At 33.8% G+C, this 21392-nt stretch overlaps 1 protein-coding gene across 19 annotated transcripts in view; it reads left to right on the top strand.

The window, feature by feature from the left end:
* ZEB1 (zinc finger E-box binding homeobox 1) overlaps positions 1–21392 on the top strand; it is a 180819-nt gene that overhangs the window by 39703 nt on the left and 119724 nt on the right. For 3 of the 19 annotated variants that reach the window (XM_070255227.1, XM_070255218.1, XM_070255220.1), the window contains exons 2-3: positions 6426–6579; positions 20968–21108. The exons of 11 other annotated variants lie outside the window; for them this stretch is intronic. The gene's annotated coding sequence lies outside the window, so the exon portion shown is untranslated. The remainder of the gene's footprint in view (positions 1–6425; positions 6580–20967; positions 21109–21392) is intronic. 5 more of the 19 variants (XM_070255223.1, XM_070255219.1, XM_070255228.1 and 2 more) reach the window with 2 other exon arrangements.

Here is a 21392-nt window from a genome sequence, read left to right as displayed (position 1 = left end):
TCATATGAATAAAATGTGGAATATTTTTGAAGACTGAAAATACGAATTCAGGTGCGAGAAAAATATTTTTAAATGAAATGTGAAAAACATATTTTTCAGCCAATAGTACTAAATCGTGTTAAAATATTTTATTAATATCTCAAAAGCGTTCATAACCTAGTGAGTACTATTTTTTTAATGCAGAGGTACATGTTAATCTAGAAACCATGTATATGATTTAAAAACCCTCGGAGGGCTCAGACCATCTGCTGTTTGTGTTCACTAGTGTCAGAGCAACAATGCCCCTGTTGCAGTGAGCTTCAGGAACTCGACACAGTACTGCATGGGTGCCCTGGTAAATCACACGCTTACTGTTATGAAGTTGCATAATTGTCCACAGCTTTTAGTAATCCAAGTACAGATCGGTTATAGGATATCCTTCTTTTAATAAGTGCACTAAATACACATCTAGTGTCATTGATTTTTGATAGACCAGAGGGGAAAAACAAAAAAACCTCTGCCTTGATGCCCTCTGCCTTTAAGGAGCTGTCTCACAGTCATGTGTATGAACTACTGGAGTGACAAGTCCACACCCGTGAGGGAATGGAATTCTACAAAAATTTCCGATTAAAAACTCTCTGAAATGGCTGGGGAGGGGTGTGTGGAGGCAGAGTTTGAATAAGAATCAAAGGTATGATTGTGATTTTAAATTGTCTTATGTTTAAGAAGAATGATTTGAAATTTAAAGGTAAGTCCAGTCTAACAAAGCAAGGATTTTCATTTTCAAAGGAAATAAATGAGCTTTGTTTATTATTGATATTTGTTCACAAGTACTTGATATGGTTATTTGTACTAAATGTAGCAAAGCTTTATTATTGATCCTTTTTTTGGGACAGGCTGAATTTGTGAATATTTTATGTTGTAAACTGTATTAAAACACATTTGTATGCTCTACTAAGTATTGGGAACAGAATCTTCAATTTAAACTCTAGGTTATCATCATTAATAGGCATTCCATGTATTAAACTATTTTGCCTTCTCTTTCTTCCTCAGTACCTTTAAGGCCTTTGATGTATCATAAAGAAAAGGCACTCGTGAGCTGCTTGGCTCTAGGAAAAGAGAGCTGATTGACCTGGGGATGTTTGCGCTTTCCCACTTCCGAGTCTTTGCTCAAACTGCTCTCTACCTCTGCTACCACAGATTAGTTCTTGTCCCCTGCTCTAAGCACTCTAAGACTACCCCGAAGCCCACTTTTGACGGTTTCTTCTCTCTGCCATCTCCTTCGTCCTGAATTACCAAGGCAGAATAGAAAGTTGCCGGAAAAAACACGCTTAAAACTTAAATCATCTTTGATACCTGTTTTGTTCCTCACAGCCAATTGATTAATTAAAATAATCCTTTAGATTCCTGTCCCTGTGCATTTTCAAAGCCAGAATTAGACTCTCACAACATACCCCATTATGTGTATTATTGCCAAAACAATCTTTCTGAAGTACTAATTAGGTTTGGGTTTTTTTTTTTTGAGGAAGATTAGCCCTGAGCTAACGTCCTCTGCCAATCCTCCTCCTTTTGCTGAGGAAGATTGGCCCTGAGCTAACATCTGTGCTCATCTTCCTCTATTTTATGTGCAGGATGCCTGCCACAGCATGGCTTGATAAGCGGTGGGTAGGTCTGTGCCAGGGATCTAAACTGGTGAACCCTGGGTCATGGAAGCAGAATGCGCGAACTTTACTGTGCCACCAGGCTGGCCCCACTCATTAGGTTTTTGAGCAGAGAGAGTGATATGGTCATCCTTCCACGATGCAGTGTCGGTACTGTGCAATATATGTACTATCCTGAAATAATCTCTGAGTTTCTGCTTTCTGTTCACACTGTTTTCTTTTACTTTAAATGCACTTTCTCTCTACCTAGAAAAAACTTAGTTATTATAAGGTCTACCAAAGATCTTTTCTCTTTTGTGAAGTCTTCCCTATCAGCCTTAACTAAAATCACTTCTCTGAGCTCCTAGCTCATGCTACTCATTGAGCTGGAATAAGACTCTGTGCTACTGAGAAAAAGGTGAGAGGTTATTTTCCCAGTGAGATTCCAATAGAGTTTCATATCTTATGCTTCTATCCCCTTTAATACTGGGCAGAGCATACCACATGTAGGAGTATGCAAATATTTGATAATTGGTTTACTCAGGAGAATTTTTTGTAAAATTTCTTGCTACTCTCTACCCGAGAAGGAATGAAGTGTATAAGCTTCTTTACCTTTGTTGAATCTGGAACCCCTTACTTATTTCTGTGTCCCTGTTTACTCTTGAGTAGTCGGGTCTTGGGAAATAATGACTGGCTTTGGGGATAGGTTGTGTGTATTTTGGATAAGGAAGTAAAGCTGTTGTTGGACATTTAAAACTGCAGTTTTTTCTCTCAAGGTGTTTTGCTTCCTGTTGCTGTATTCGTAAGGTCATATTGGTACAAGCAGTGTCTTGTATATTTATTTCCTTTCTCTGTAATACAGTATTTTCAAACTTCGGTGTGATAGTGAATTAGAATCTCTGGGAGTGTGGTCTAGGACTCTGCATTTTTACTAAGACTCACTTCAGTTGCTTGCAAAGGTGGTGGTGGTGATGGTAGTGATAGTGGTGATGACAATGATTGTGATAGCTCTGCTTTTGAAGGCTTATGGTGTGCCTGGTGTACCTTATAGGCAGTTTACAACTATGGACTTACCTGATCTTCACACAAAGTCTATGTGGTAAGATGCTGTTCTTATCTTCATTTTTCAGATGGAGAAACTGAAGCAGAGATAAATTAAATGGCTTATCCCCAAAATAACTTTCTTATAAACATTGTAAAAATCTGTGAAAAGGATGAGGAATATTTCTTTAGCTGATTTTAAAAATACCACTTGTGAAATGATTGCTGTGAATAATGTGAATGATATGAATAAGCTGGTTCTTCTTAGATATATTGGCATAGAAATATGCTAACTTTATATAGAATACTTCAGCGACTAGACCTAAATACAGATTGCTTTTAGGAAGCCAGTCACAGTCTAGGTGAAAAACTAGGCATGTACACACAAACTTAGCACATTGAGGAAAGCCTTGAAATACTACAATTTCTAATAAATTCACATGATTTTAAGAAGACTGCTCTTTACTATTTATTTACACATGCATACATATACATATACACGTACATACATATATACTTACACATGAAGATACATATTTTCCATATATATGTAATATATACATATATAATGTATTGAGAGGTTACTTTGTGACCAAATGAATATTAGTAAAACTACTTAAGCATATATTTTTTGCTTTTATTGCATAAGATAAACCTTGATTTTACATGCTAAAATATTTTATTGTATTTTTTAATATCAAATGATAAGAATATTTTATACCCTTTGGCTCTTGGGCTCTGGACAGTGCAGTGGTGGGTAGGGGAATGTGTGGTGGTTGTGGTGGTGGTAGGGTGGAACTAACTTGTTTAGGGTCATTGCCTGCTTAAAAGAGTTTTAGTGTATGATTTAGGTGTTGCCTAATGAGTGCTCTGCCTTTTGAGACTGGTTGAACTCAAAAGCGTGTTATGTTTTACCAGAAGCATCTTATGAGTTATGAGTGAATAGACAATGAAAACTCAAGTGAGTTAGCGGCCAACTTTTATCTTTACAACTAAGTCTAAGCAGTGTTTCTACTCTTTTATATTTCTCATTTACAAATTTTCTGAACTTCTCTTGCTGCCCGTTTATATACAGTTGGGATGAGTTACATCACCTGAAGTAGTCAAGATAAGACTTTTTAGTTCTAATGCTGTCCATGTGGGGTACCTAAATTGCTACACAATTCTGTGAAAAACCAGATAAAATAGGGTGGCAGGAAGTGAAAGAAAAATAGATGTGATGCATTGAAAATTCTGGGAAATTGCCCTTTTTATAGAAAGTTTTGATAAAATTTTGTATGTTCCTCAAATTCACGTTCTTCGTCTGTAAGAGTTGGGTGTAAGACTGAATGCCTGGCTTAAAGCTTATGAAGAGGGAGGTCTCTGGGTTAAATTACACTTTTCTCTCCCTAACTTTATGAATTGGTTCTTTGCGTTTTCTGGGGCTAATGATCTGAATGTTTGAGATTTAGTAAGGAGGTAAGAAGTTGAAATCTTCTTAATAAAATTATATCTCTTTCTTAGGCATAACTATTTCTTTCCTTGATTATATAGTAAAAGATGTGTTTATTCTTAAGGGGTCTTGACTTTGCTGCTGACTAGCAGTGTGACTTTGGGCAAATAATGTCATATTACTAGACCTGTTTCTTCATTTATAAAATGAGGGGTAGGATTAAATTCTAAAACTCTTATAATTGGATTAGCAGAATATATTTAAGATTATATACAAACACGTAAACACATTGGCAGGTCACTTGCTGCTCCTCATTGCTGGAATGTGAAAGTAGTTTTGTTGTTTTAGGTGCATTATTGATGATGTTATCCACACCACGAGGATAATTCTGTGCTTTTTGATTTGTGATTTGTTAGTCTGATAGTGACTTTTCAGGATTGTGTCTCTTGTATTAAAAATTAAATTACTGCCATGATGATTGTAGTCATTAGGATGAGTGATATGAAGAAATTTAGAATTATTTCTCTTATACCGAAAGCCTGATTTTTTAAAATGTATGTATCTCCATGTTCTGTGATTTTATTTGGCTAAGGAATTTATCTTTGGTCTTCCAGAGTGAGGACATGGATACTTCCATAGCCATTTCCTATGTTTAATTAATTTTTATTTTGTGGGTTTCATCAGGTTGAATAAGAATAAAGTGCTTGTGTATTTTCTGCTTTAAAAATGCTTCTTGATATAAAGTCTTCTCAGATCAGCCCCACATGTGACAGACCTATTCAAACAATTTAAGCTGCCGCAATGTATTTGTTTCTTTCTTGGAAATCTAGCCATTTGTATGTCTTTATGAGCTGTTTTCTCCTCCCCCCGCCCCCATGTTAAATTTTAGATTGTAAGCTCCTTGAGAAAGGAGTTTAACCTTTTCTTTGTATCTCTTAGTACCTAGGAAAGAACTCTGTTAGTCTCTAAATAGTTTATAAATGTTATTACTATTGAGGATTTTGGATTAAAATTATTGGATAGAATGGGATAGCCTGTTTCTAGGATATCAGACTGTTTGGGGTCAGTGTGATTAACTCAAGACATAGTTTTGTTAAGCTATACACTTGGTTCTGAAGTCAGTTTCTCTTGATGTAACCATAAATTGATTATTCACCTTATATTCCTTCTTATATGATACCTTGGTTTGAGGTTATTGATAGGGGAAAGGCTGTCAGAGTATGGGTTGGATAGATGTGCATGTATGTGCACATGTACTCGTGTGTTTATGGACCAGAGAGTGGGCACTTGACTATATGAGAATTTGGGGTACATGTTACGTTTAGCATTCTAATCTGAATCTTACATAACTAGCTTAGTTATGTAAGATTCATTATATGCATTTAATTTTAGACCTATAATAGTTGACATTCAGAAACAATTTTCAATCAATGGTAAACATGATACCTTAGGAAGATAAGGATGTGTTTTCCTTTCCTTTCATGTTTTCATTTTAGCTTTACTCTACTGTACATTTGCCAAAGACTTAAATTGTCAAGGATAAATAACTATTGAAATGGGCCAACTTATAGCTGGGCAGAAATGGTATTGGGCCTCTGAGGCATATCTTAACATATGAGAACAATTTAATATGCCTGGTATTTGAGAAGAATCAAAACAGAGACTGTAAAACTCAGCAATCATAAAGCCTAATGGTCAAAATTCATATTTAATTGACAGGCTCTACAAAGGTTAGCTATAATAATAAATAATTAAGAGGCAAAGAGCCTAAATTGGTACAGAAAAGGGGCAGAGTTCTTTCTGCACTAGAATTAGAAGTTGGTAACTGTGAATTTTGTTTTCTCCATACAAAGACTGACTTTGGCAGCCGGAGCATCTCTCTCCAGTGTAACTTTGACTTCTTGGAGTATGTACTACTACAAGCAGTTGATGACTTATAAGTGTTTTATGAGTATAGATGATCTTGTCAAAGTGTTTCCAAATATTGCAATTAGTTTTAAAATGGAGTCTGTGTTTGACAGAACTTAAATTTGTGACTCTTTAATTTACAGATACATCATTAAATGAATACCATCTTTATCATGTATTAATTTGGGTTACAGAATAATTGAGGGAACTTTTTTAGAAGCAATTGAAGTTTACTTAAAACTATTCTCTGAAGATATTAGAATTTGAGACTTTTTTTTGGTCCCAACATTTCCTCTTAAACATAGTGTTACAGCTGCTTGGAAGGAAGTAAATCAAAGTCACTCACTTTATTTTCCGACTTAGAGTCGTTGCTCATTATCAGTTGGTGGGTGTGGAAACAACTTAATAAAGTTTGGGTAATTTAGTTTCAGTTTAAATTCTCAACTGGCAATTGGCCGAAAACTCCCATCTGAAGACGTGAGCATCCAAAAGTCATTTTGCGATTTGGCTACTGTCTGCTTGACATAGGAAGGCCCTATCAAGAGAACTAATGGAGTGACTGTCAAAGGAAAATCAATGGTGAGTTTTCACTTAAATTATACCGTATGTGTGTGTGTATGTGTGTGTGTAAAGCATACCAGTTTATTAAATTTGAATTAAAATTTTAGAACTTTTAAAATCTAGGACATAATTAATGCCAAATGTTTGAATTTATATGTCTGTGACTTACATTTGGAATAGAATGAATGCAAATAATGGTTTTATAGATAAGAGATTTTATATGCTTAATGTTGATAAGAAAATAGTAATAAAAGTGTGAAAAATCAGCAAACAGTTCATGTCTAGTTTAACAAATTCAGGGTTTTTTGTAGTTCAACTGTAGTTAATTGTCTTTAAAAATAGCATGTTATAAATATTGCTTGAGTAAAGTTTAACTTTAAAAAAAAATTTATCCCAAACTGAATTTATGTTAGTTTCATAGATGCTTCCTCCTTAAAGTAAATGTCATAAATTTTTCAATAAAGTAGTCTGTTGATTCCTGTTTTGTTTTTTACTTCCATTGTAAAATAATAGGGGGAAAAAGAAAGCAAGTATAATGTCATGCAATAATATTCACCTAGTTTAACATTAGGCCTTTAAAAATATGTAATTTCTGTGTTGATCAAATGGGATAATGCATATGACAGATTTTTTTCATTGTTATGTTCCAAATAGTTATCATTTTCATTTAACCTTAAGACAAAAAAAGATATATATATATATATATCATTGCTACTATACTTCCATGGAAAATATTAAATTCTCAAGATTAGATGTTTGTATAGCCAAATAATGTGGAGTCGTTATTTGTAATATAGCACAGTATCACATTTTGGTGGTAAAAGCAGACATCTCTCCCCTGCCTTACACATGTTTGCATTGAGAAAATAATTCAAATTTGGCTACATTTTTATGTGCTTCAAGTAGCCTTAAACTTAATATTTTCATCCTCATTGTATTTGGTTCCTACATACTCCTTTATTCAGACATCCGTGTCGTATCAGCTCCACGATTAGTTATGTTAACTTTGGACAGGAGTGGAAGAAGTAGCTTAACAGTTGGAATCTCAAATCACTGCTTATCAGCACTTAGTCTAGTGTCTCCATGGACGTAGTAGGTTTGTGGTTGCTAGATATTGGGTGATGAAGGTCAGACATTAATGATAGATTGTTATTCTGTTGTCAAACTTAGAATTTTTGAGATTTACATAGTTTGAGTAATTTTTCTTGCTCAATTAGAGATGTCAAAATGATGTTAATTGAATATGACCGTGTTCTTAACTGTTTTCTAGAGCTTAATAACAAACAGATCAGGAATAGCACGTATGACGTACACCTTGCACAGCACGTCATCGTGTCAGCCTTCAGACGTTGACAGTGAACTAAGTACTCTAGAGGGCAACATCTGTCCTTCAGTCCATCCATCTAATAATTCAAATTTTTGTAGACTGTCTGCTATGTGTTATCATTTCAGCTAGGTGCTGAAGATAAAATGGTGAATTAAAAACAGGGATACTTCCTACCTGCTCTTGAACTCCCAGTGTAGATGGCAGTTACAGTGTAGATAAAATTACAAAGACAAATGTAAAATTGCGACTGGAACCAATACTCTGGAAAGGTATAGGTTACTATGAGAGTAGAAGCAATATGGTTGCGTAGACCCACACAGTTATTTCTTAAATTGAGTTGATAACTTGCTTTTTGGAATTTTTAAGTTTATAATTCTATTAAATGAGTATCTTCTAAGCAAGATGTGCAGAAAGACTAAATTCTAACCATGGTAAAATACGATTTTTATGCTGCTGTTCTATTTTCTTAGATTCTTAAGAATTTATAAGAAAGCCTTGTCAAAGTAGTGTTCTTATGTGAGACTTTCCCTTATGGGAGAGGATTCTCATAGGATCCTTTAACATTTCAGGATTGAATGCAATGAATGAGGACCATGATTTCTTCAGCTGAGTTCGTTAATTAAAGGATGTCAACCATAAACGAACTGCTGTCCTCCCCTTAGCAACTGTTCCGTTCTAGCACCAAGCAGTACGGGAGTTTATTCATCACTCATTTTATATCATTGAGTTGTTACATGCATTTTTTAGTGGTAGTATGGTTTCCTCAATCAACTTTTATCCCTTTTTGAAATAAAATAATGTAAAATTTTTCTTTTATAAATTTATTCTAAAGCATACATATTTACTAAATTTTTGAAAATAAAATGGTAGAGCATTTGGCTGCCTAAATGTTTACACGTTTTCAGTAGGACAGAGAATCTCATCTAGTGATGTTTGAAAAATAATGGTTAGTTTTCGTATGTTAAATCTGTCAACATTTTAAAAAATTATCATCAAAATCTAGCTTTTCTTTATTCAGCTGATAATATAAACACATTGAATTAGAGTATACAATCTAATATGAAACTAAAATCAGAAACTAAAATTTAAAAAATCTACTTTTATAATAAAAGTGACCTTTCCCTAACTTACTGCTAAAATATATAAGCGATTTATAGAAAATAAATGTCTTTTTCAAATAGCAAAAATCCAAATTAAGTCCATTGTTAACTTTTTCCTCAAAATTATTACGTTGAATTTAATCTCTACAGTGACTTTTAAATTTAGTTTTTCCTAGATAGGCCCAGGAGGAGGTCACCAACCTCACTTTCAAGTGTTCTGATTTGAAGCTCTTAGCTCAGTTACCTAGGCAGTTCCGCTTGTCAGTGCTGGGAGAGAGATATTCTCCCCACCCCTCAGAAGGAGTGTCCTGAGGGAAATGTTCCTTGCTGGTAACATGTCTTGCAATGCCATGACATTTCATTTCCTTGACAGCTCTTTTTGGTTCTATGCAGCTAGCTTTGATTGGTTCATGATGTCAGCTGGAGAACTGGGCATTTAGCCACACAAAGATATTTAAAACACATAGATGTGTAAACATCACAGATGAAATGTGATACATAGCATTTCTTTTACTGAAATGAATGAAACATGATTCTTGTTTCCAAGCAAACAAAGGTCCACCAATAGTCATCAATTTTTAACTATATAACTTTTCAGTATAGCAAACAAGGCAGTATCTCATTGGACGTGTATGTTGTAATATAATGGCTTCTGTTTTGAAATTTGGGGCTACTACTGTCAGAAGAAATGGTGATTAACAATGGCATGGAATTGGAAGTTTGATTAAGGAAAATTTTAATAAATTTATTGTTTATAGGTTGTGGGAAGGAAAAGAACGTTTTCAGTTCACTATAAGGAAGTACCTTTTAAATGCAGAAAATAAAATGGAGTGCCTTTCAAAATCCATTCTTTTAGGAATCTATGATTGAAGTTTATAAAGAGGGAATTCTTGCTTGATATAAGTTACAGGGATTATTTGAAGGAAATTTGTGATACAGCTTAAAAATTTGAATATATTCATAATAATTAAATATATAAAATCTTATATGGAATAGATGTTACTAGCGATATTAAGCTACTACTTACTGTAGGATCTTTGTTAAACAAACTTAAGAGGTAAAAGAGCACATCCCATTCTTTCATTCATTCTGTAAATCCTTATTGACAGCCTGCTCTGTGTCAGTCACTGCCCTAGGCCGTGGAGGCCTAGTCATGAGTAACATTGATGTGACAAGTTATAGTCTGTCAGGACATTAAACAACAGTCACAATAAAGTATAGTGGTTTGTAACATTATAAAAACAAAGCAGTCCTTTCTTAAGGATACCTTGAGAATTGATCTGTAGCATGCTAATAATTTAATCAGTCTACTTTCCTCATGAACTGAGGTTGTCTATTCTAACATATAAATTAGACACAAATTCTTAGAGAATGGTCTTAGAAATTAGTAGAGACTGAAATAGACTTGTTTTTTGTATAGCTTATTTAAAGCAAAAAATCGCCATGAAAAGATAAGTTTCTGAGTATCAAGAAATGTGAATATGAGCAGAACAAACTCATAATGCCAATCATGTATGTTATACATTGTACAGATCATTTAATAAAATTGTATGAAGCAGTTTTATATTAAAAATTTCCAAGCTGTGTGGTTAATAAGTTGGCTCTAGAGTCATACTGACTGGGTTTGAGTATTAGCTCTGACACAAGTTTTGCAATCTTGGGAAAGTTGTATAACTCCTCTGTGCTTCAGTTTCCTCATCTGTACAATGGGGATGATAAAAGTACATGCGTGATAAAAAAATTGTTATTTGATACATATACAATGCCTAGAACAGTACCTAGCCCATAGAAAGTGCTTACAGAGGGGACTCCGTGTGTTGTTGTAGTTAACAACAACAGTAACAATAGTGATAATAATTTCCTCATGTCAGAAATGTCCTAGCTAATGCACAGAGTTGGGCCAACTGAAATAACTGCAGAATGATGCTTCAGATATAAATATCTTACACTACAAAGAGCTGTTATCTTTATTAATGCTAAACAAAATGCCAGTGAAATTCTCACCCAAGCTTTGGGCCCTCTCTAGCAGCAATATTGCAGTCACTCAGTGGCCTCCATAGTTTTCATCTCCAGGATCAAGATTATCTCAGCATTTAACCCAAGACTAAGTCTATCCCAGGCATCATAGAACTGATTCTTCTCATCTAGAAGAGGAAGTAGCAACGATCATCTCTTATTTACTCCCTGGAAGATAAGCCTAAACCAGATTAGAGAAAATTAGGGAAGGAAATGACTAGGTTGATACTAAATATTCTTTTCCCTGAAGAAATCTCAACAAAGGATTCCTTCCTGTAATAGTCTGCACTGTATTTGTAATATTTGTAAATTTAATCATATATAGCAATACTTGATACTTAATAGGAAATAAATTGTTTCCTTGTTAAGATAGTCATATATTACATTAGCTACTTCTATATATAATTTATGAAAATATTTTTAAATTTGTAAAAATATTTTTTTTATGTAGGCATTTACTGTATCTTTTAGTTTGGTATCCTAGCAAAATATTTTAAGAGTTAAATAATTTTTGCTAAGTAATTCTTATTGGAAAACAATTTCAGGGTGAAATTTAATTTGACGCTTTCTTTGAGCTATAATCCTGTGGCTTAAGTCTACATTTGTAAAAAGAGAATTTATATATTTGTGGATTAATTCAATTTAATTGTAATAAGTGTAAGTACTTTAATGAATTGTTTTCAGATGAAATATTTGAATTAAATCTAAAATAGGTATTTCATAATCAAGTGTCTTCATTTTTGTTTGCAATACAGAAAGATTTCTTTCATTGTAAAATTCCAAATGAAAGAAAATTATTTGAATACTACATGTGGTTTCCCATGGCCACAACTAGTTCGCATAGAATCAGTCAACAATTGTCTACTGAAAACTTACTAGCTATCTAGTACTTACTAATAATAGTGTCATGGTAGTCTAAAAAAATTATGCTATCACTCTACTTAGGCCCTAGAAAGACTAGAACCATGGAAAGAACACAGACATGAAACAGAAAATCTGAGATATAGTTTCTGCTCTGTCACTAAAAAATGCAGGGATCTTAGAAACATGAACCTATTGAAATTATGAGGCCATCTTAGCATCTCAGTCTCCTTATTACATATATATACGTGTGTATCTCATAGGTATGTGTGTGTATATGCTTGCATATATATGTACACATTTATGTACATCCCAAATAATTACTTCAAATTGAAATGAAAAGCTAAGAATTCATAAAGTTTTTTAATGTCTAAATATCCTGAGTAAAGAATTCTGTTCTGGGGCCAGCCTGGTGGCGTAGGGGTTAAGTTCGCACACCCCGCTTTGGTGGCCCAGGGTTCACCAATTTGGATCCTGCTCATTAAGCCATGCTGAGTTGGTGTCCCACATAGAAGAACTAGAAGGATGTACAACTAGGGTATACAACTATGCACTGGGGCTTCGGGGAGAGGAAAAGAAAAGAGGAAGATTGGCAACAGATGTTAGCTCAGGGCCAATCTTCTTCATCGCCCCCCCCAAAAAAGAATTATGTTCTACAGGATATTTTACATGATGCCTTCAAGTGAAAATACATTACTGATTTTCACATATACTATTTCGGGACTTCTCAAATATTCCAATATAAATTATGTTTTGTTCTTTCACAAGGGGAATGTAGAATTTCTTTAGTCTGCCTGATTTAAAACTGATTTCCTTGTTATGTGTTTAAATTTTTTTTTCCTATTAAACATTTTCAACAGATACCAAAGTATTTTTTTGTGTCTTTGGACTAACTCTTTATAAACCCGTTTTAATTTGCCTAATTTCAAACTGATTTCTTTGTTACGTGGTTAAATTTTTTTTCTAATAAGTATTTTCAACAGATACCAAGTTTTTTTTTTAAAACCTTTGGACTATCTCTACATGACCCAGTTTTAAATAGCTGCAGCAGCATTACCAACTCTGCCATTTGCAACACTGTAGTACATATCTAGTTTTGCAAATAGATCATCAGTTCTCATTAATTTACTAATTCATTAAAAAGTAGACTATAACATTCTAAGGGAAAAGAAAACAAGACTGATTTATATATACATATATGTTGGTTTGCTTTACCAAATGATGTCACTGAACACTGTTCGCTCCTACTAAAGAAGAGAGAAGTATTTGGGAGCTGCTAATTGAAGCACCACTATCTTATCCAGTTCTGCACCAGTGTGGTGGAGGTCTGTGCCCTGGTAGGTTTCAAGTCAAGTGAATATTAAGTGGAAAATGCTATATATATCTACTAGCCATAAGAAATTAGTTGGTATGCCTATTGAACTACTAGATGCTACTATAGTCATAATTAGAATAATTTTTATATAAAAAATCAGAGTTAAAATAGATGCCTTTATAGGCTTAATAGAAGATTTAAGAACACCTATATTGTGAGCTACCACATTTTAAATGTTAAAAGTGTTACAAGGGCATTGAATCTGAACATTTTTTGGACAAGGATACTATTTAAATTTACAAATTATTTGGAGGAAATATTAACATGCAATCATATGAAGTAAGATTGAATTTTATAAGAAAATAACATAAAAATAACTTTGTTTTTGAGAATTTGCTTACTCTGTTATCATGTAGAAAAAGTCTTATACATCATTAAGCAATCATTAATACAGTGAAAGTGAAGTAAAGAACCAGCAAAAATAACCTCTCTGACTGCTGTGAAAATAGCATGACAAGTAGACAGTCCCATCGTAACGCTGTAGAGTACTTTCAGTGAGGAGGGGGGAAATGATGACTGACTGGTGCCCTTCGGTGGACTTGCATGTGCTGGAATATGCAAAGGGCATGGAGAAGTCTTTCAGGTTTAAATGTATTTTTGCCATATACTTTACCCATTAGAAACTCATTTAAATTTTTAAGAGGAGCAGATAAATCCAGATATCTCCATGGATGTTAGACTTCTATCTGTCATTCACTTGAATGCTTGAGTACACTATTTTATAGTACAGTGAGGCTGTAACACACTACCACCTATTACTTAGACCAATCAGTATCATTCAGAGAAGAGAATATCAGTTGGTTAAGTAAGGAGTCATTTGAATCATGGGACAGTTTTTGAAAATGCAGATCCAAGTAATATGTACCATTAAAATCAGAATACGGCATGAGTTTATTGAGATATGAAGGAGTTAAGATAGCAAAGTGAAATAATTTGCTTTGCATTGGTTCAGTGTGCCCTACGAACTGTCATATCTCTTCTTTGTTTTGGCGGTACAAATTATTTTATTTCTCTGAAACTTTGCGTCCTAAAGTATCGTTGGACTAGAATTCACAAAATTTTTTTCTTTCCTAATATACATATACACAGGAACAAGATATGCATGTTAAGTTTAATTTTAAAATGGGTCTTTTAAAATGTGGACATGTCTGTGCCAGTCACAGAGCATTCTGTCCTATCTTTTGCATCTCTGCTTTATATAGGTTGTGAATGTTTGCTGTGTAGTAGAGTAGTACATACTAGTTCTATTTTTACTTACACTAGAATATATGTGGCTTAATAGATGATGTTCCAGGGTCCTAAATTTAAAAAAATTACTGTGAACAACTTCAAACATATACAAAAGAAGAGACACTAGTATAATAAACTCCCTGTATGTATGGCCCAGATTCAACAAGTAGCAAAATTTTGCCACATTTGCTTCATCTATTTTCTCCTTTTTTTCTCAACTATTTGAAAGCAGATCCCAGACATCAAATCTTTTTACTCCTGCATTCTTAATTTTACATCTCTTAAAAAACAAGATATTTTTCTCATATAACTATAATATCTTTATCACATCGACCAAAATTAACAATAATTATTTATCACCTGATGTTATATCTCTATTCGGTTTCCCCTGCTTTTGATTCAGAATGGCGTTTTACATATGGATGGTTCCTTCAGAGCCCAAGCAAGATCCAAATTGCATTTGGTTATTAGGACTGTTGTATAATTCAAGTGTCTTTTCTTCCCCACCACCTATTTACCTCCCTCCTTCCTCCCCTGCTTCTTCCCTTCCTCTTTCTTTCCCTTCTGTTCATGGCTTATTTAAAAAACTGGGTGAGCTTTCCCATAGAATAGCCCCCGTTCTGGATTTTGCTATTGGCTTCCCCAGTTAATTTATTCCTCTAACCTCTAAATTTCCTGTAAATTAGAAGTTAGCTCCAAATGCTAATTATTCAGGTTAAGCTTTGATTTTGGTGTTGGGGAGGGTGGCTAGGAATGCTTCATACAGGGGGCTGTTCCTTCCTGCTGCTTCACACCAAGGAGCATATAAGGTCTGCTGTCACACGCTCAGTGATGCTCAAGTTGGTCAGTGGTGACAGCCCAATCTCTCCGTTGAGAGTTTCCCATCAACCTTTCCTTCATGGTTTCATCCATTGTTCAGATTGTTCTCTGAACCAGTTCTCTCATTAGGGTTTGCAAGATAATGAATTTTTTAATCTGCCACCCCTTCCACAGTTATTAGTGGAAATTCTTCTATAACGGAGAAGTTTCCCTCATTTACTTTGGCTTTTTGATTTCCCTGGAATAGTTCATCCTAGAAAGAAAGCTGGTGCTTTTAATACCATAAATATCTTTAATATCTAATTTAATATCCAAGATTAACTTTAGATGTGAGGAACACATAGCACTTAAGTACTCATGTAATTGTAGGGTTTTTATAGAATAACGACATTTCTTATTTGATTTTCATGACACAGTCAGTATTAGGATAACTTTATATAGACAGCATATCCAGTGTTGCTCATCTAGGAGCTGGCGGACTTTTCCCAGTTCTCCGTGGTCAAATACCCTGCTGTGTGATGAGTCACAGGTGATAAGCTGAGCCTCAAGGAACAGGATACTTCATTAAGTCAGCAAGCTGAACAGTGTCATCTAGCAGAGCAGTAGCATAGAAGTAGGAATTACTTCATATTGCTAGAGTCTTAAACTTAAATTCAGGAATAAAACAATCACCATTTTTATTATTAGGTTATTTAACAGTCACCGCTAATTCCATTTGTTAATGAACAAAACCTGAAGAAGAAGAAATAAAACCAAAATATTTCATTTTAGATGACATGATTGTTTTGGAAAATCTGTGGCAGTTAGCTTTAAAACCATTTATAAATAATAAAAATTTAGTAAAGCCCTGGATATACTCTATACCAGCTGAAAAATATATAATGGGGCAAAACCCTACTCGGAAGTGTAACAAACAAAATATAATACTTAGCAATAAATTTGAGAAAGGTGTTAGACCTTTAGAAAGAAATCATTAACATATTGAAAACATTTGAAGATTCAAATAAATGGAGGGAAACTATTTCTGAATCATGAGAAGATTGGCAAATTATATGACTAAAAGTGATTTATAGATTTTTTTAAGTTTACTTCTAACTTTCAAAATTCTTAGTGGTTTATTTTATTTTACAGTGATTCTACAATGAGGGGAAGTCTCACCCAGAAACTTTTTAAAGCAGTCTAAAACAGTGATAGTGACGTACGTATAGGTGTGTAATCTGGATACCAGGAGAGACCTCTCTGCCCTGTGGAGATTTAGATATAAATTTTTCTGGAACCCCTGACTTCCTGGTCAGTGAGAGTCAAGAGAAATGTCCTTCATCCTGTGACTTATGCGAATTCCTGTGCCTGACTTATCATCTCATATTTCTCTGCCTCTGCTTGCATGCCACCCCGATTTCTGCCAGTGTCAATACAGATGTGAAACCAGCCCTTTACTAGTTTCACATATTTAGCATTTTGTGAGTTTAGAAACTCTGAACAGGTGATATAAGCAGCAAATTTTTTTCTTAGTCTTCGAGCAAAACATTACTGTCCACATCCATGCCCCACTTGTAGTCTCACACTTTCCAAGTTAATACAGTTGCCTTATTAAGAGGAATTCTGAACAGTAAACTTTTTTCCATCTTGTAAAACATGGATTACTGGAGCATTATGAGGAATCCAAAATTAGTCCTATCTATATACAACAACTTACATATGATAAAATATTCTTTCCTAAAGGAGAGGCCACTTAAAGGATATTCATTCAATGGTATTAAGTAGTGGTATTCAGTGGTATAACTATGAGACTGATTAGACAATAAAATGTTTTATCCATATTTTATACAACCATAAGGAATTTAAAAAGCATAGAAAATACCTTTACATCTCATATTTGAAGCATTAGTAAAACTTACCAAAGTAAAGATGTACTTGAATGTTTAATTAGATATTTAATTATTTAATTATAGAATATTTGATTATAATATTTTAGACAAGTATTATAATCAAAAGAATTTGTATGAAATATTAAATGAATCACAGAAGATTGTGGAAAATATTTGCATCAAAAGTTACAAAGATATTGCAGAATATACAGATTTAGACATCAAGATCCTGATATATAAATGAGAAAAAATATGAAGATTAGGAATATGAAAATAAGGAAATATGAACAGTAAAGAAATGTGAGGAAAGATATTTACCCATGCACTTATCACAAAATTACAAATTAAAATGACTTTAAGATACAGTTTTTTCATTGTATTTAAAGGAGCTAAATTTTTTTAGAAGAAATCTCATATTGACAAGGTAAGCAGTGAAGCCAAACTTTTTTGGCCAGTAATACAGGAATATATGCCGAGAGTCACAGTAATGTTCAGATATTTCACTAGTAGGAATTTCAGAAATAAATATGCTAATTATAAATCATATATATAGAAAGATGCCCAAGTTGAGACTAATTATAGAACATTAATGTAAAATATTATATTGTCTTTAAATGGTTATTTTTGAAGACTCTAGAACAGCTATCCAACAGAACTTTCTGTGTTGATGGTAATATTCTATAATTTGCACTGTCCAGTGTGGTAGCCATTAGCCACATGTGGCTACTGAGCGCTTGAAATGTGGGTCAGGCAACTGAGGAACTGAATTTTTTATTTTACTTAACATTATTTAAATGTAAATACTCATGTGGGTATTAGCACAGTTCTGGAAATATGAAGTGTTAGGTGTAAGTGAAAATAGTAAGTTTATATGTCATGATTACAAGTATGTAAATACCTATATATACATATGGAAAGTGATATTCACAATTAAAATATTTGTGTTAGGATCAAAGGAAATGGGTGATTTTTTTAAGAATGCTCATTAACAGATAAGTGAAAATAATCCAGCACTCCAGCACTGTGCTGTTCGATATGGTGGCCAATAGCCCCATGTGGCAATTTTAATTTAAATTTAGTAAAATTTAAAATGCAGTCTGTCTGTCACACTCACCACCTTTCAAGTGCTCATAGCCACACATGGCTAATGTTTACCATTTGGACAGAACGGATATAGAACATTTCTACCACTGCCAAAAATTCTATTGTAGAGTGCTGCAGAGAGAACTGATGAAAGGAATATACTGGAACAAGTCATTGATGATTTATTAGTAATTTCTAAGGGCACAAATGAATTAAAACTGAAAATTGGATTCAGTAAAAACGTGTAAGGAACAATATTATAAGACACTATGCTTGTAACACTCCATAAAGTATGGGCAGTGGACTAGTGCTGGTTATATTAGTTCATGACTAAATGCTTACTATCGATTTGGGTACTTGTTTAGAAACTTCCATAGCAATGTGAGATTTCTGTCATCCCAGAGCATCAGCTCTGTTATCTCATCGAAGGGTAGACTGGTCTGGTTATTAACAAAGCTGCCTGGAGAGGTCTGTGTAGTCTGAGCTGAGTATTCGTTCTGAGCAGTCGTCCAAGAGCATGGGTCACAATGTGGTCTTTCACTACAGACAGTATGAGAAACCTTTGTCAAGATGAAACAGAGAACGTAGATTGCTCAGGGCAGTTTCGTAAGGAGCTTAAATTAGTTGGTAGTATAGCTTAATAATCTGTACTTGCAATTGAAATTAAAAATTGAACATTAAATCACTGAATGTACTAATCTTAGACTTCATCTTTCCTGCTAGTGGAAATGAAGCAAAAGATCCATTATCCACCAGTGTGAATCAGGACTTGAGAGGAGTTCCTAGTCAGGGTCTCTATCTGGGGAACTTGTTTCCTCTCTTCACCCTCCTGGGCCTAGGAGATTCAAGCAGCTAGCGGAATCTTTTCCATTCAGCAAAATTTCAACTTTGTGTTTTCCTTTACCCCTTTTGGCTCCTTTGACATATTGTTACTCTTAGTTCTTTGTAACTATTTTCACTCCTTCCACCCAAAGTTAGTTTCAAAGGTTTGCAAGATGTCCAAAATAGGAAAATGGTTCTAAATTAAGTGAGCTTCTAAAGTTTTTTTTAAAATCTTCCTTTTTTCACATTTAAGCCTGATTCCCTGATACAGTTATTTGTGAAATGTAAAAAGCTTTTTACTACTGTAATCAAGGCATAATCTATCAGCTAAAGCATTGTTTTAATGATTTGGAGTAAGCGTAAGTCCTAAATTTACTGCCTGTTTTCCTATCGTAGTTTTGGCTATACATTAAATGGTTGCCTATACCCTGAAATAAAATACTCTGTATTCACTGTCCAGTTTATTTTGAGGACTAGTTCCACGTCTGTGGAATCTGGGGTCAAGCGGAATCAAGTACTTTGTAATAGTTCTTTCTTCTGATTCTAGTGGCCTTGCATTTTGGATTAAAAAACACATACATATTAATTCCTTTATCAATATGATTGATTTATCTGTCACTGATTTCAGCATTTCTTCTTTTTCTCTCTAATTTATTAAATTTGCAAAGAGTTGGAAAACACTTGAAGGAAATCACTTTTTATTTTTAGTACTAGTCTATATGTTACAGAAAAACAAATAATAGTATTCAGCATTTCTTGTTTAAATTTTGTGTTTTTTCAGACTGAACAAAATGTACATATTTGCTTAAAATACATATGAAAACCTAACTGATAGAACGGCATCTTCTGATTTCAGTGTAATATTATGATAATAATTTACTTAGACAGAATTATAGATACAGATAACCATATTATCACTTGGTTTATGTAGACCTACTCTTCAAAAAGATGAAAAATAATTAATACTAAAATATTAAGACATGGTACTTTTTATCCATATTAATACTTTTATTCTTATATTTGGTAATATATTTTTAAGATACAGTATATGATTTCCTGATCTTAACAAAGTATTCCATTTCTTTTCAGGAGTTTGGGTTGTAATAATATCTTTATAGCATTTTCTCATGATATAGCACTTTAAAAACATTATATTCCTAAGTTATTTAATACATGATTAGAGGTCGATATTGTTAATATTAATTTTATGGAACACATTTTCAAACTCCTCAGAACATTTGAAGGCTTCTAATTCTTTCAGTTTATACAAGTTTCAACCTTGAGAATGTTGACTAGTTAGTTAATATTCTTTCTATTTATCAAATATTTTTTCATTGCTTACTATGCACTGGAAACTATTTAAGGCTCTGCAGAAAATCAGTATTAAAAAATCCTTTTCCTCGGGGAGCATATGTACTTGTAGACTTCTTCATATATGATCTCTGGCATTTAACACAACTCAAAGGGCTGCTTTTCTATCAGTTGTCAGGAAATGCATATGTCATTATTTGGAAGTATAGAGGCAGGACAGAATTTCTTCTGGCGTTGTTAAAGTCATTGCTTTACAATGAGTTTAGCTTTACTAATTTTTTAAAAATGGAATTTATAACTATCATCATTTGGCAACCAAGAATTTTTCCATATTTTTCTCAACTTCCCAACTGATAGTTCAGTGCTGGGGGAAAAGTTGAACTAGTCACTTAAGGTTTTGGTTTTAAGGAGTAATATTTGAATCATGCAGTAGTCTTTGGAGAAGATACTTTTTTTTTTAAAGAAAAGTGTGATTTTTGGAACACTGATTTTATCTAATTTATTTTCTTCAGAAGCTACATTTTTTAGTATGAATAAACTTGAACTAAGTGGTGTGATCTCAGTATAATATTTTGCTCTTCTCTCATCCTTCAGGAAAATCTTAAACTTCCACCAAAGAAGATTAAAAAGAGGTCCCTCCTGCACCAGGAAAGATCTGCAGATCTTTTTCAGTGTTCTTGGAGGTGTGGGGTGTGAGAGCTTATCAGTTTGTGTCAGCCACCTTGTTCTCTAAAGGTAAGCACTATGTAGTGAGTGCACGCTCCTGGGCCCAGACTCCTGATGCAGGACTGGTTTTGGAATGCTCCATTTAGAGTTTGAGACCATCAGACTTTCTCATAGAAAAATGGCCTAGGCAGTCACTTGTGGGCAGGATATCACACACATCCATCAAGAGATGGTTTCTGTCGTTTAGAAGTGAAGCTTGACCTAGAGCAGTACAGGTGTTTTTTGTTTTGTTTTGTTTTTAAATCCTAGTTAGTAAACCTTGTCTTCCAGTTCAGTCCACATCTAAATCAGTT

This window comes from Equus caballus, chromosome 29 (assembly GCF_041296265.1).
Source record: "Equus caballus isolate H_3958 breed thoroughbred chromosome 29, TB-T2T, whole genome shotgun sequence".
Classification (NCBI taxonomy): Eukaryota; Metazoa; Chordata; class Mammalia; order Perissodactyla; family Equidae; genus Equus; species Equus caballus.
The sequence above is the reverse complement of the archived record's forward strand: the minus strand, read 5'-3'. Positions and strand labels throughout refer to the sequence as shown.